The sequence below is a fragment of the Raphanus sativus genome, chromosome 6 (genome assembly GCF_000801105.2).
Source record: "Raphanus sativus cultivar WK10039 chromosome 6, ASM80110v3, whole genome shotgun sequence".
Classification (NCBI taxonomy): Eukaryota; Viridiplantae; Streptophyta; class Magnoliopsida; order Brassicales; family Brassicaceae; genus Raphanus; species Raphanus sativus.
In genome coordinates this window covers 31579295-31594065 of record NC_079516.1, presented here as the reverse complement: position 1 = coordinate 31594065, position 14771 = coordinate 31579295, and the positions used below count along the sequence as shown (strand labels likewise).

Sequence of the window (14771 nt, the reverse complement as noted above, 5' to 3'; positions counted from 1 at the left end):
AATACTCATGATCAGATTAAAAAGAATAAAACTAGGGTTCAGGTTGTTCTTCGAATGAAGAGGTGAGCCGTCGCCCTTACAAAAGCTTGAATCCAAAAGTATGAAACTTCTCTTGCAAAAACTAGCGTAAAAAAATAAAAATAGATAGATGGCGTTTTATATGGAGGCACCAATCAGAAGAAAAGAGACTAGGGCAACAGGGCTTTAATTCCCGAAATAGGAGTTTCCATATTCGTCTGGAACAATCTCCGGATCACTCCGTCTGCTTGTTCCGCTTGAGAGAGAACAGTCTCGGGACTGTTCTCTTGAGTGTTCTCCGCAGGAATGCTCCAAAAGGACTTCTTTTCATCAGGCACCATCTCTTCTTTCTTCTGCTAACTCCAGACCTGTAAAAGGTCAAAAAGAACTAGACTGACACGAATTAGTGACTTGAAACAAATGAAAACATATATACAATGATGTGAAAAACACCATATATCAATTCCCCCAGACTTAGATCTTTGTTTGTCCTCGAACAAGGCAAGTACCAAGAACAGGGAGAAAGGTTTGAAAGCGTGGGAACTCGCTTATTCTCAGCAACCATACTCTTACCACAAATCTCTGAACCATACAAACTGTAGATTAGGACCACACACACTTACTGAGAACCCCCCTGATCGCTGTTCGAAGATCGTCTCCTTACTCTACATCTCAACCTGAAAAGGCAACACTTTCGAGACAAAACTCCTTATGTTCAATTAAGATCAGCGTGAGCTTCTTGTCACATGCTCTACTCAGAGAGAACGGGCTAGGTATAGAACAGGTTAACTTTTATGGTGGAGTTTAAGAGTGTTTAGGGTTTACCAAGAGCGGGTGCAGGATATCGCACAAAATGGTCGTGAGAGGACGGCTCCATTGAGGTCCACAGTCCTTACTCATCTCTGCTAATCAGACTGCTCTCCGATAGATCGATCATAGGACTGCTCTGCGCAATTCAACTTCCCCTTCAGAACACTTCACTGAAACCACCGTTACTTTCTCAACTTCCCCAGTGGCATGCATCATAGATTCTTCCCCTTCTCGTCACCAGTAAATCAAAGCAAAAACAGAAATATATATATATTTTTTTTATATGTACTGAATTACAAAATGCTGGGGTGACGAGCAAGGAGGTAACAAGTGATGTACATGATGCCACTGGTGATTCATTCTGGTCTGTTCTAGCCACTTACATCTCGTTGTTCTCCATGGTATCGGAACAGGCACCTCGGTTGTTCCCTTTCGTGTCGGAACAAGCACTCCGGTTGTTCTGCCTGCTTCCACTGTGTGAGCATTGATGAGTAAGAACTGCGTCGATCCTTTCCTCTCCGACCTTTTTGCACATATCTGCACATAAAGTACTAGAAAAGCAAATGCATGAGGGTGAAATTAAAGGTCAGGGTTCAAGGTGGGAACTAGCTAAAGATGAGCTAGCCACTCAGGAACAGCAAGAGGGATAAAAATCGGATAAGAAGTCCTGAGTGTAGTTCTCATTCTACCCTGATCTAGTGCCCATGACAAGAAGAATTAAAGTCCAGATTAAGTTCAGATAAAGTGAAGTTAAGTCTGCCCAGTGTAACCTGATCGGTATAGAACTTCTGGAGTGTCAAATGAGATAAGTCAGGGTGTTCCAGGTCCATGTGTGGGTCTTTCATCACTGCTAAGGTCACTGAATAAGAAGGTTAAAGCACGAGGTGGTTAAAGAGCATCACAAAATAAGGTCCTGATTCCCACAATAGTTTTGACTGACTCGATCCTAAAGACTGACTCGATAAAAACATAAAAATGACACAAGGACTGACACAAGCGAATATAGTACAATCGCTCCCCCAGACTTAGTTCACACCATCCCTGGTTGTGAAAATAAATCAGAGGAAGCTGAAACAAACCAAACAGAAGCAAATAACATGAAAAATAAATAGTTCAGATGGATAAGACAAGGATAGAAATAGTCCTTTCGGACTCAGTCTGAATCGCCGCTACCGGAGTGACCAGCTGTCCTCCTGTTCCTCGGCAGTCTCTCTGCTCCAGTCGGTGTTCCCGCGTGTTCCTTGCCTGGGCGCCTTGTTCTCTGCGGCGTACGCTCCTCCTGCGCTCCAATGCAGCCGCTTGTGATCGCTCTGAGTATCCTCTTCATGAGGCTGTTGTTCTTCTTCTGTGAATCAACCATCCAGCGTCTGTAGGCGTGATCATCAGTCACATCAGTGAAGTCCTCCAAGTCATACTCACCATCAGCCGGTGGAGTCACATGCTCCACATCATCCATGTCTTCATCATCGTGCTGAATCGGTGCCTTCGGATCATCGCAGAGGTGCTCTTCAGCGAGTGAGAACACTATGTTCTCCAAGGATAAGAAGTCTGTGAACCCAAGCATAGGGAGCTTGCAGTACAGAGGGTTCCCTTCTTTATCCTGGAACTTGTAGGTGGTCTCGTCGCGCAGGATGTGGCATGCAATCATGTAAGGAGTATCGATGTACTCTATCGCAGAGACGACCGTGTAAGAGCTGAGGTTGATGTTGAAGTGCTGGAACAAGGGTGTGAGGAGACTGCCGCAACGATCCTTCATATCATCAGTTCGAACCAGTGTGTCTCTGCGGTCAGCGAACATGGAGATGAGATGATACACTGGGTTGGTCTTGACTTCCTGGATCGGGGTGATGTTCTCTCTGCGCATCTCATCCTCAAGTCCCGTGTAGAGAACTTGGAGCTCTCCATTCGTGATCTTGGAGGTGTACTCCTTCGCGAACAGGACATTAGACACAATCTTGGCGATGATCCGGATAGCAGGGTTCCGGATCTGCGACTGGTAGGCTTTGCGAGAGGTGAACTTGCCGGCTGCGATGAGATCCCAAAAGGTGTCTGCCGGCTTGAACTTCTTTTCCACTAAAACCCCCTTTGGCGTGTCTGCAATCTCGAGCAGCGTGTTCAGATCGTTGAGAGAGATGGTGCAGAACTTGCCATCAGCCATGAAGGAGAAAGAGCAGTTCTCGTATGTAGGCGCATTGGGGTTCTGGTAGGTGATCTTGCACGTCGCGAGCACTTGCCTGACCAAATCTGGGTACAGAGCATGGGCCTGGTAGCAGAGAGGCATGATTCCCATAGCTTGCATCGTGTCGAACACCTCAGTATCAAGGCCTATAGTGCCTAGTGTTGGCTGGTGCACGAATCGGGTGGGCAAGATCTCTGCTAGGAGGAGCCTGTTGTATATCGCTGCCGACTCCTTGTCCCATCCCTCAACATTGAAGTCAAGGAGAATCGGATCATTGAAGTCGATGGGCGCTCCCTCAGTCTTGTTCGGCCATGGGTACCCCGGTGGAGCACTCGCGGCTGGAGAAGCAGTGCTCTTGGTGGCTCTTGCGTTCCGCATCTTTGGAGGCATCTACAAGACAAAAACAAAATCCAATATCAGCACAGTTCGTTGGTTGTTCTAGAAACGATGGAACAATCCAATCTTCTTATTTAGCCCAAGTCCATCGATTACTAGACAACCTACACAAGCCTCAATCCCAACAATACAAATCGCAAAGGCCAATAAGTACAAGTAACAATCGGTTCTTATTCCATTCAAAATCAACCATGAATTCAATCCTAGTAGCAAATATACTATCAAGAGCTACAATCTAGGATGAAATCGCAAGCATAAAGGAAGAAGAGGATTCAAGAAATCACTCCCAATTCGCGATTTGCATGCGCAAAGAGGGGGAGAGTTCTTGTCCGATTACCTTGATTGGAGAAGTGAATCCTGCAAAACAACCCAATCTCAAGAGAATCCCAAGAGGTTAGAACCAAAATCGATGAAAAAGAGGGAGATGAGAGTTTGCGATTTTAGGTTTCTAAAAAGGGGGGGGGGGGGGTGCGGCGAGAGAGATGAAGTGGGGAAGTGGAATGTGTGGGTTTTTAAAAACCAATCAAACCGTTTCCCCTTCCTTTCTTTTTTTTTATATTTTTATTATTATTTTTTATTTTTTATTTTTTATTTTGGTTCGAGAACTTACCTGGGAACAATCGGCGGAACAACCGCTGGAGTGCTCTCCTGGAGTGATCTCGAATTTTCTTGATTTTTCAACCTGCAAGTTAGTTCCTAGAAAGATAAAGACAAAAAGAAAACAATATTTACACTCACCAGTGGGTTGCCTCCCACCAAGCGCTTGTTTTCTGTCACTAGCTTGACTTCAGTGGGCCGATTATGCTTGAGGGGGATCGCTTAAGGGTATCTCTACCCCTTCAGCGATTGTTGTGTCAGCAAGATATGGCTTGAGACGCTGACCATTGACAACAAATTCTCCTCCTCTTGTGTCCAGCAACACAACAGCTCCATAAGGGCGAACCTCCTTGATGGTGAAAGGTCCAGACCATCTAGATTTAAGCTTTCCAGAGAACAGCTTAACCCGTGAATTGAAGAGTAAGACCTGATCGTTCGGAGCAAAGCTTCTGCTGATGATCCGCTTGTCGTGGAACGCCTTGGTCTTTTCCTTGTAGATCTTAGAACTCTCATAGGCCAGATGCCTGATCTCCTCCAACTCGTGGATCTGAATGGTTCGCCTCTCTTTGGCAGGTTTGATGTCGAAGTTGAGTAGTTTGACAGCCCACGCCGCCTTGTACTCTCCTGGGCATCCGGGTCCTCGGGTCGGGTTCGGTCCGGGTCCTCTCGGGTCCGGGTCTTTCGGGTCCTGGAGATTTAGACCCATATAGGTACTTGAAAAAATACGGATCGGTTCCGGGTCGGGTCTTATCGGATCCGGGTCGGGTTGGGTCCATTTATCTCGTACCCGAGAATACCCATATTTTTTCGGTTCTTTATTGTACCGGGTCGGTTCCAAGTATTTTGGGTCCATTTTCGGGTCGGTTCCTAATATTTCGGGTCGGTTCTACATATTTTCGGGTCTAAATATTTATTCGGGTCTACTTGTACCCATTAACCTGTAACTTCACCCAACCTCAAACCTGCAATTTTGAAACCTGCATTATGCAATAACCATGTAACCATAACCAAATAAAAAAAACACTGTGACAAAAACAAAAAAAAACAAAAAAAAACACATTCTGAAACTGCAGTAGTGCAATTACCATAACCATAACTAATAAACTTAAAACCTGATCAAGTTGCCATTCAAAACACAAAAAAACAGAGATCATACTCTCAAGTCTCAAACTCAAAGTATCAAAGATAAAACAACAAAGAAGAGTTCATGTTCATCGATTCAAAAACATAAAAAATAAAGCAAGCTTGCAATTGAAGTTTCATCATACTAGCTGCATCTCCAAGTGGACCAAGACTCCAACCATCCAACGTCATCAGATCACCTGAACATTATCAATACTCACGTGTAAGAGAATGATATTTGAGACCACAAAATATGTTTAAATTTGAAAAAACACCAGTACAAAACACTTACTAAATCTGCTTGAAGATAGGTTCAAATTCTACAAAATAAAAATGGAAGAAGTCAAGATAAGTAATCCAAAGTAAAATGCATACCGAGCATAATGTAAATAAATCTATTAGACTTGATTACCTCTCATAAGCTCATCTTGATTCTCCAACTCAGAAAGCATCTGTTCCTTCCTTATAACTCCTTTTCCTTTGAATTTAATCTCACATTTGAGCCACTGCTCGGTGCACATCAAGACTTCTATCATAAAATGTGTCAAGCAGCTTCTACTTGGTTCTAAGACACGACCACTTGTGCTGAAGGCTGACTCAGAAGCTACTGAAGACACTTGCATTGCAAGTACATCTCTGGCTACTGCTGAGAGAACTGGAAACTTAGGACTGTTAACCTTCCACCATGACAGTACATCATACTCAGTGCCATCCATTAATTTTGGATACTCCACACTCTCTTTCAAATACAAATCCAGCTCATCTGTTTTTTCTTGAACCCCTGCTTCATTCTCAAGCTCAAGGTAGATATCACTCATGCTTTCATAAGCAAGTCCATTCCCCAGCACTGTTCTCTGCGATACTTCATCAACAAATTGTTCTTGGGACTGAGATGAGGTTCCATGAGACTGAGACCGAGTATTAGCAGCCTGATCACCAGCAGTCACATTCTTGCTCACGTTACTGTTATACTCATCAAACAAACTTCTCAAGATGTCTTTTGTCTCATTAGTCAGAAGTGTAACCTCAACACTGCCTTCTCCATACAATTTCTCGAAACACTTAACTACAAACTTCATCTTCTTACTTGGATCAAGAACACCAGCCACAATGATCATCTTATTCATCTCAACATTATCACCAAATGGAGACCAATATTTTCCTAATTTCCGACTCATGGCAGCAGCTTTAGACCTTAATATTTCATCAGGGCCTGGAGTTGTGCTTAATAAACTAATGTTCCTTGTGACAGTGTAGATTGCATGATATAACTTGTGTGCACAGGCTGTATTTGAAGCTGACAGAACCAATGTAGCTTTGTAAAAGATGATTAAGAATTGGACTAACCTATTAACAGCTTCCCAATCCTCCTTTTCTGGTGGTCCAATTCGTTTCTTCCCCTCCACTATTTCATTGAAGTAGTCATTGTAGGGCTTGTCTTCAGCTTCCTTCTTGTCAAAGGCCACTTTGAACTTCATTGCCTGTTCTAGCATGAGATATGTGGAGTTCCATCTCGTTTTTACATCTAAAGGTAAGCTTCCTCTTTGAATCCTTCCTGACTCAACACGCTGTCCAAATGCTATCTGCCGCTGTGTAGAAGACCTCACAAAGTAAATGCCATTTCTAATGGCATTGATATTGTTGTCAATCTGTAGCAAACCTTCTTTTACCACCAAATTCAGATTGTGAGTTGCACACCGAAGATGCAGATAACGGCCTCCTAACACCAATGCATCAGCCCCATTTTTCATGAAACCTTCCTTAAACTTTCTCAATGCTGAACCGTTAGCAGTGGCATTATCAACAGTAATGCTGAACACTCTCTTGATGCCCCAGTCTTCTAAGCAGTCGAGAAGAGCCTTAGAGATAGTTCCTCCTTTGTGATCATACACATTCTTGAATCCTATAATCAGCTTCCTTAACTTCCACGAAGAGTCAATGAAGTGGGCTGTAATGACCATATAACTAGCACCAGTATGAGGAGCATTCCATATATCAGTAGTCAGAGAGAGTCGTTGCTTGTTCTCCTCGAGCAGCTTCTTCATTTCCTCTTTCTTTTTTGCATATATCTTAGCAATGTCCCGTGATGCAGTTCTCCGAGAATGAGGAGTGCCGATCTTAATCTTATCAGTGAAGTGTCTCCAAGCCGGACCCTCTACCCAGGATAAAGGTAATTCTCCTATGACCATCATCTCGTTTGTAGCTTCCCTGATAACATCGTCTGATACCTTACACATCTTGACACTACCACTGTCATCTTCAGGACCATCCTTCTGAAATTTATTCGCAGCTAGCCACACATGGTAACCTTTGCAAGCATGATTCAAATGCTTACTCATATTAGAAGTTCCAGATTTGCTTGGACATGTCATTTCTTTGCCACAGTGTCTGCAACAAGCTTTCTCGTAGTCCTTTTTCTTTCTGCTGAAATGTTCCCAAACCCATGATGTGGTTTTACATTTACTCTTCTTTCTTGACTTTGAAGCACTGCCACCTTCCTTACGTTTCTGTTCACTACGAGTTCTTGTAGTCTGAGCTTCATCTGCAGTTGAACTATCTGAATCATCATCAACACCACGATTCTGTTCATCTATTTCCATTGGATTATCACGACTCCATCTGAAATACAAAAAAAAAATGAGAACAGAAGTTCATATCATACTATGCCAAACAAGAATGAAAACATAAAAAAAAATTATCAACAATGAATCAATACGATTCAACAGAAATAAGAGTCAACAGCAAGAACAACATAATCACTTCAAGTTAATTATGTTTCTTTAGTCCCCTGTAATCGACAAAGAGCAAACATAATAATTTAAAATCTTAAACATATAGAGACAAAACAAGCCAGCAAAGCACAGCAATGAGAAAACTGAATGCACATGAGAAAATGACGACAACAAACAACAAGTCAAACTTGTAGAAATCAAGTCAAAACCGAACAACATAATCACTTAGTTATAAAGCACGTAAGCAAGAACAAAATATCACTTGAAGATCAAGTCAAAGCCGAACAAAAATCAGGTCAGGTCGAACCGACAAAAAAAATAAACTTGAACAAAAAAGATGAACAGAACAGCAATTTCAAACAACAAGAAACATGATCAAACTCAATTAAAACTAGAACAAAAACATGTAATTATACGCAATTACACAGCAAATCAAACTCAATTTCAGTAACTACCAAAAAACACTCAAAGCAAATTAGGGATTAGGGTTACCCGAGATCGATTTCTAGAGGTCTCAGATGGAGGAGAATGCAATGGACTTTCTGATTCCAGTTTGTTAGCTGTTTGATTTCGGATTTATTGATAATAAATTCCAGTTTCCTTTTCTCAATCGTTTTTTGTCTGGGAATGGAAACGACATACAAAGAAAAGTGGAAAGGACTAAAGGTTGTATCGGGTTTCAAGACTCATTAAAGACTTAGTCTAAAACTTTCGGTTCCTGAAATACCCGGCCGGGTTCCCGGGTCGGTTCTGGACCCGAACCTGCTACTCACGGGTCCGCCAACTTTAGACCCAATAGGGTAAAATGTTCGGTTCCGGGTCTGGACCCGAACCTGCTTTTTCGGGTCGGTTCCGGTTCGGGTCCTCGGGTCCGGGTAAAATGCCCAGGCCTAAAACAACCCAATCTCAAGAGAATCCCAAGAGGTTAGAACCAAAATCGATGAAAAAGAGGGAGATGAGAGTTTGCGATTTTAGGTTTCTCAAAGGGGGGGGTGGGGGGGGGGGGGGGGGGTGCGGCGAGAGAGATGAAGTGGGGAAGTGGAATGTGTGGGTTTTTAAAAACCAATCAAAACCGTTTCCCCTTCCTTTTCTTTTTTTTTAATATTTTTATTATTATTTTTTTTTTTTATTTTTTATTTTGGTTCGAGAACTTACCTGGGAACAATCGGCGGAACAACCGCTGGAGTGCTCTCCTGGAGTGATCTCGAATTTTCTTGATTTTTCAACCTGCAAGTTAGTTCCTAGAAAGATAAAGACAAAAAGAAAACAATATTTACACTCACCAGTGGGTTGCCTCCCACCAAGCGCTTGTTTTCTGTCACTAGCTTGACTTCAGTGGGCCGATTATGCTTGAGGGGGATCGCTTAAGGGTATCTCTACCCCTTCAGCGATTGTTGTGTCAGCAAGATATGGCTTGAGACGCTGACCATTGACAACAAATTCTCCTCCTCTTGTGTCCAGCAACACAACAGCTCCATAAGGGCGAACCTTCTTGATGGTGAAAGGTCCAGACCATCTAGATTTAAGCTTTCCAGGGAACAGCTTAACCCGTGAATTGAAGAGTAAGACCTGATCGTTCGGAGCAAAGCTTCTGCTGATGATCCGCTTGTCATGGAACGCCTTGGTCTTTTCCTTGTAGATCTTAGAACTCTCATAGGCCAGATGCCTGATCTCCTCCAACTCGTGGATCTGAATGGTTCGCCTCTCCTTGGCAGGTTTGATGTCGAAGTCGAGTAGTTTGACAGCCCACGCCGCCTTGTACTCTAGCTCAACAGGTAGGTGGCACGCCTTGCCATAGACCAGATGATAGGGAGTGGTCCCTAACGGGGTCTTGTACGCTGTTCTGTACGCCCAGAGAGCATCGTCAAGCTTAAGGGACCAATCCTTGCGGGTGGTGTTGACAGTCTTCTGTAGGATGTTCTTGATCTCTCTGTTTGAAACTTCCACTTGACCGCTTGTTTGAGGATGGTAGGCGGTTGCAACCTTGTGTTTCACACCATTCTTGCTCAGCAATCCTTGGAACAACTTGTTGATAAAGTGAGTTCCACCATCGCTTATAACCACTCTAGGCACTCCAAATCTTGGGAAGATGATGGAGGTGAACATCTTGGTTACAACTCGCGCATCATTGGTTGGACTAGCAATCGCTTCTACCCACTTGGAGACATAGTCCACAGCAACCAGGATGTACTCATTCTTGTGTGAGACTGGGAAAGGTCCCATGAAATCGATCCTCCAGCAATCGAACACTTCAACTTCCAAGATGTAGTTCTGAGGCATCTCGTTTCTCTTGCTTATACTCCCCATCCTTTGGCATGAATTGCACCGAGATATGAAGGCGTGAGCATCTCTGAACATAGTGGGCCACCAGAAACCGGCTTGGAGGATCTTGGAAACAGTTTTGAAGGTGGCAAAGTGACCAGCATAAGAGGAACCATGGCAGTGGTGAAGGATCCCTGGAATATCAGCCTCTGGAACACATCTTCTGAAGATCTCATCCTTGCCTTGCCGATAGAGATACGGCTCATCCCAGAAGTAGTGCCTTGCCTCCCTTAGAAATTTCCTCTTCTCATTCCCAGTGAACCTCAAAGGCTCTTTCTCAGCTGCCAAGAAGTTGGCAATCTCAGCAAACCATGGAAGGTTCGGGTACTCCTTCTGGATCACTGCAACGAATGCTCCTTCTACGCGGGAACAGTCCTTGATGGCAGGTGACGACTGCTCCATGTTGCGCAGACCAATCGCATTGACGTACTCCATCGGTTGTTCCACATCAAGAACTGTCTCATCTGACACTTTCATCCTGGAGAGATGATCTGCTACTCCATTATCAACCCCCTTCTTGTCTCTTATCTCTAGATCAAACTCTTGGAGCAAGAGAATCCATCTTAAGAGCCGCGGTTTAGCATCCTTCTTCGTGAGTAGGTACTTGAGAGCCGCGTGGTCTGTGTGCACAATCACCTTTGATCCAACCAGATAGGATCTGAACTTCTCAAAAGCGAACACGATGGCAAGGAGCTCCTTCTCTGTGGTTGCGTATCGGCATTGAGCTTCATCCAAAGTTCTGCTTGCATAGTAGATCACGTGAAGCTTCTTGTCTTTACGCTGGCCAAGGACTGCTCCCACTGCAAAATCACTTGCATCTGTCATGATCTCAAAAGGGAGATCCCAGTCTGGAGGTTGGACAACTGGTGCACTGACTAGAGCTCCCTTGATCGTGTGAAATGCGGCTAAGCAGTCACTGTCAAAGGCAAACTGAGCTTCCTTGCAGAGCAACCGAGTGAGTGGTCTCGCGATTTTAGAGAAGTCTTGGATGAACCTCCTATAGAAACCAGCATGTCCCGAGAAACTCCTGATTCCCTTCACTGAAGTTGGTGGTTGCAGACTCATCATGACCTCGATCTTTGCCCTGTCCACCTCAATGCCTTTCTCGGATATCTTGTGTCCCAGAACAATCCCATCTCTCACCATGAAGTGGCATTTCTCCCAGTTCAGCACCAGATGCTTCTCCTCGCATCGCTTCAGCACCCTGCACAAATTTGACAAACAGACATGAAAGGAGCTTCCATAGACGCTGAAATCGTCCATGAAGACCTCCATTATGTCTTCGATCAGATCAGTAAAAATCGACATCATGCATCGCTGGAAGGTCGCTGGAGCATTGCACAAGCCGAAGGGCATCCTCCTGTATGCATATGTTCCATAAGGGCATGTGAACGTCGTTTTCTCTTGATCATCTGGGTGGATGGGATCTGAAAGAAACCTGAATAACCATCTAAAAAGCAATAGTAAGGGTGGTTAGCCAATCTCTCAAGCATTTGATCAATAAAAGGAAGTGGGAAATGATCCTTACGAGTCGCAGCATTCAACTTACGAAAATCAATGCACATGCGATGACCAGTAACTGTTCTAGTGGGGATCAATTCATTCTTTTCATTGGTTATCACAGTGATCCCACCCTTCTTAGGTACTACATGCACCGGACTAACCCACTTACTATCAGAGATCGCATAGATCACACCTGCTTCTAGAAGTTTCATTATCTCTTTCTTTACAACATCTTTTAGATTCGGGTTTAACCTCCTCTGATGTTCTACAGAAGTCATCGATTCATCTTCCAGGTGTATTCTATGCATGCACAGATCAGGTGAAATGCCAGGTATGTCAGCTAGAGAGTAACCCAAAGCCTTACGATATTTTCTCAGCTCACACAAAAGCAGAGCAGTCTCTGCATTGTTCAGGTCAGCATTCACAATGACAGGATATGTGGAGTTGGGTCCAAGAAATGCATACCTGAGTCCCTTGGGAAGGGATTTGAGCTCTACCTTTGGAGCTTTCAGCTCGCTCCATGAGTCATCGGTCTGAGCTGCCGGAACAGACGGGTTCTGAGGCGCGGTTGTTCCAGTTGCTGTGCTGGAGTCACTGTTCTCCCCCAGACTTAGATTCGCCACCATTCTCTCCATACTCTGGCTGAATCCAGGAATTTGGCATAGGCATCAGCATCAACACTCTCCAAGCTCTGCTCGGCTTTAGCTCTGACTAAGGCGAGTTCAAGTGGATCCTCGGTGAGAATCTCCTCGATCATTCCTTCATGCGGCTCTAGCGGATCACCATCTTCTTGGACAGTGAAAGTTTGTCCATCCAGCATTGGCTTCTTGAGCATCTGATCCATCTCAAACTTCATCACAATATCTCCAAGGTGGAGATCAATCTTCCCTTGTCGGACATCAATGATAGCTCCAACAGTGCAGAGGAATGGTCTGTCTAGGATCAGGGGATCATTGGAGTCTTCCTCGACTTCCAGAACAACGAAATCGGCATGAACAATTGTGTTTCCAACCAGAACTTGAAGATCTTCTAAGATTCCAACTGGAGACTTCACAGATCGATCAGCAAACACTAGAGACATTCTGGTAGGCTTGAAGTCCGTGTATCCCAGGCGCTTAGCCACAGTATATGGCATGAGGTTTATGCTTGACCCTAGATCGACTAGTGAGCATGAGAAGAGTGTTCTGCCAATTTGAACCGAGAGAACAAATTTTCCCGGATCACCCAACTTCTTGATCCTTCTGTTCTGGAGCACCGCGCTGCACTCCTTAGAGACAATCATGAATTCGCTGTCATCAGATATCTTCCCAGAGATCAATCCCTTGACAAAGCTACGCATGGATGGTATCATCTGGATCGCACTCATCAGAGGGAGCTTGACAGTTAGGTCTTCCAGCATCTTCCTGCACTTCATCTCTTCCTTATCCTTGCGTGTAGCCTTAGCTGGAACATGGTAGGGCACTTTCGGTACATACTTTCGAGCAGGAGAAGGTGCTGCAGTCGGTGGAACAACCCCAGCGGGTCATTCTGCTTCAGTCGGAACAGTCTCAGTAGGTTGTTCTGCATCTTCCTCATCTGTGGGTACAGCTTCAGAAGGCTGATCCGACTCCTTATGCTTGCCTTTCTCAGCCGATGTGAATCTCCTGGGGTCTAGATCAGGCAGTTGCTTTCCACTCCTCAAACCTACTGCATTGCACTCCTTGGGGTTCTTGTCTGTTTTTCCAGGGAGAGTTCCTTGCTGTCTCTTCACATTCTCAGCAGTCTGAGCAATCTGAATATCCATCTGTCTCATATGGCTTGAGACATTGTCATACTTCACACTCAGGTCATTGAACATATGATTAATCCCGGTGTTGATGTCGTTTGTGACCTGGTTCAGTGCTTTCCCCTGGATCTGCTGTCCTTGGAGCAGTTGGCTCATCATATTGGCGAGGCTCTTCATGTCATCATGCGGAGCAGTCTGAGTCGGTTGTGCAGCTTGCTGATTAACCGGCTGTTTCTGGCTGTGGAATTGGGCATTCTGAGATGGGTTAAGGACAAAGGTTCTTCCCTGATTGCCATAAGGCCTTTGGTATCCACTGTTCTGACCCTGGTTCCCTTGAGCTTTATCGTCTGGTTTAGGGGCATTGAACAGGTGGGGATTGTTCCTCACGTTAGGGTTCGGGTGATAGTTCTTGAACTGCCATCCTTGCCCATTCACATAACTCACTTCATGCTGATCCTCAGCCGACTGATCCGCCTCTGATGTGCCTTCCGCGGTAGCTTTATCCTGTGGGGATTCTTCCATGATGAAGACCTGGTTCTGGTTACTCTTAATCAGCTGATCGACCTTGGCAGAGAGCTCGTCAATCTTGCTGTTGTCGATGCTCTTCACCTTCTGAGTGCGATCAGTCTCGCGGTTATTGTCAGCTGAGCTTGAGGCCATGTTCTCAATCAACTCGAATGCACCTTGAGTGGACTGAGTCATGAAGTCTCCCTTACTGGCTGAGTTCAAAGCGTTCCTGTACTCCCAGCCTACTCCATCGTAGAACACTCCCAGCAGATAGTCTTCCTCAAAACCGTGATGTGGGCACTCTCTGCGGTAGACATTGAATCGCTCCCAAGCATCACAGAACGGCTCGTCCACCAATTGTTTGAAGGTCACGATCTTCTGTCTCAGAGCTGCCGTCTTCGATTTCGTGTAGAAGTGGCTTAAGAAGGCCTCTCGGACTTGTTCCCAAGTTGTGAGTGATCCCGTGGGTAGTGAATCAAGCCAGCGAGCAGCTTTCCCATCAGGAGAGAAAGGGAACAGAGTACACTTGATGTAATCGGGTGGTACTCCATTCGCTTTAGTGAAACCACACATCTTCTCAAAGTGCTCGATGTGGTCCATCGGTATCTCAACAGGAAGCCCATTGAAGATCTTCCTTTGTACTAGACTTATCAAGGCTGGCTTGATCTCGAAGTCTTGCCTAGTGCACGGTGGAGCTGTTATGGCAGATCGCGTAGCAGGCAGATTACGCAGTAAGTTTCTCTGGCCGATCTGGACCACTTCCTCCTGTTGGTTCTGCTGGTTCGCAGCATTCAGAGCAGCTTGCTCGGCAGCAGCTTGC

At 44.9% G+C, this 14771-nt stretch overlaps 1 non-coding gene across 1 annotated transcript; it reads left to right on the top strand.

Annotated features, from left to right (window-relative positions):
- The first annotated feature begins 14234 nt into the window (after positions 1 to 14234).
- Positions 14235 to 14341, top strand: LOC130497250 (small nucleolar RNA R71). Its single transcript, XR_008936256.1, has one exon. It is a non-coding gene; the product is annotated as a small nucleolar RNA R71 (small nucleolar RNA).
- Positions 14342 to 14771: the final 430 nt, after the last annotated feature.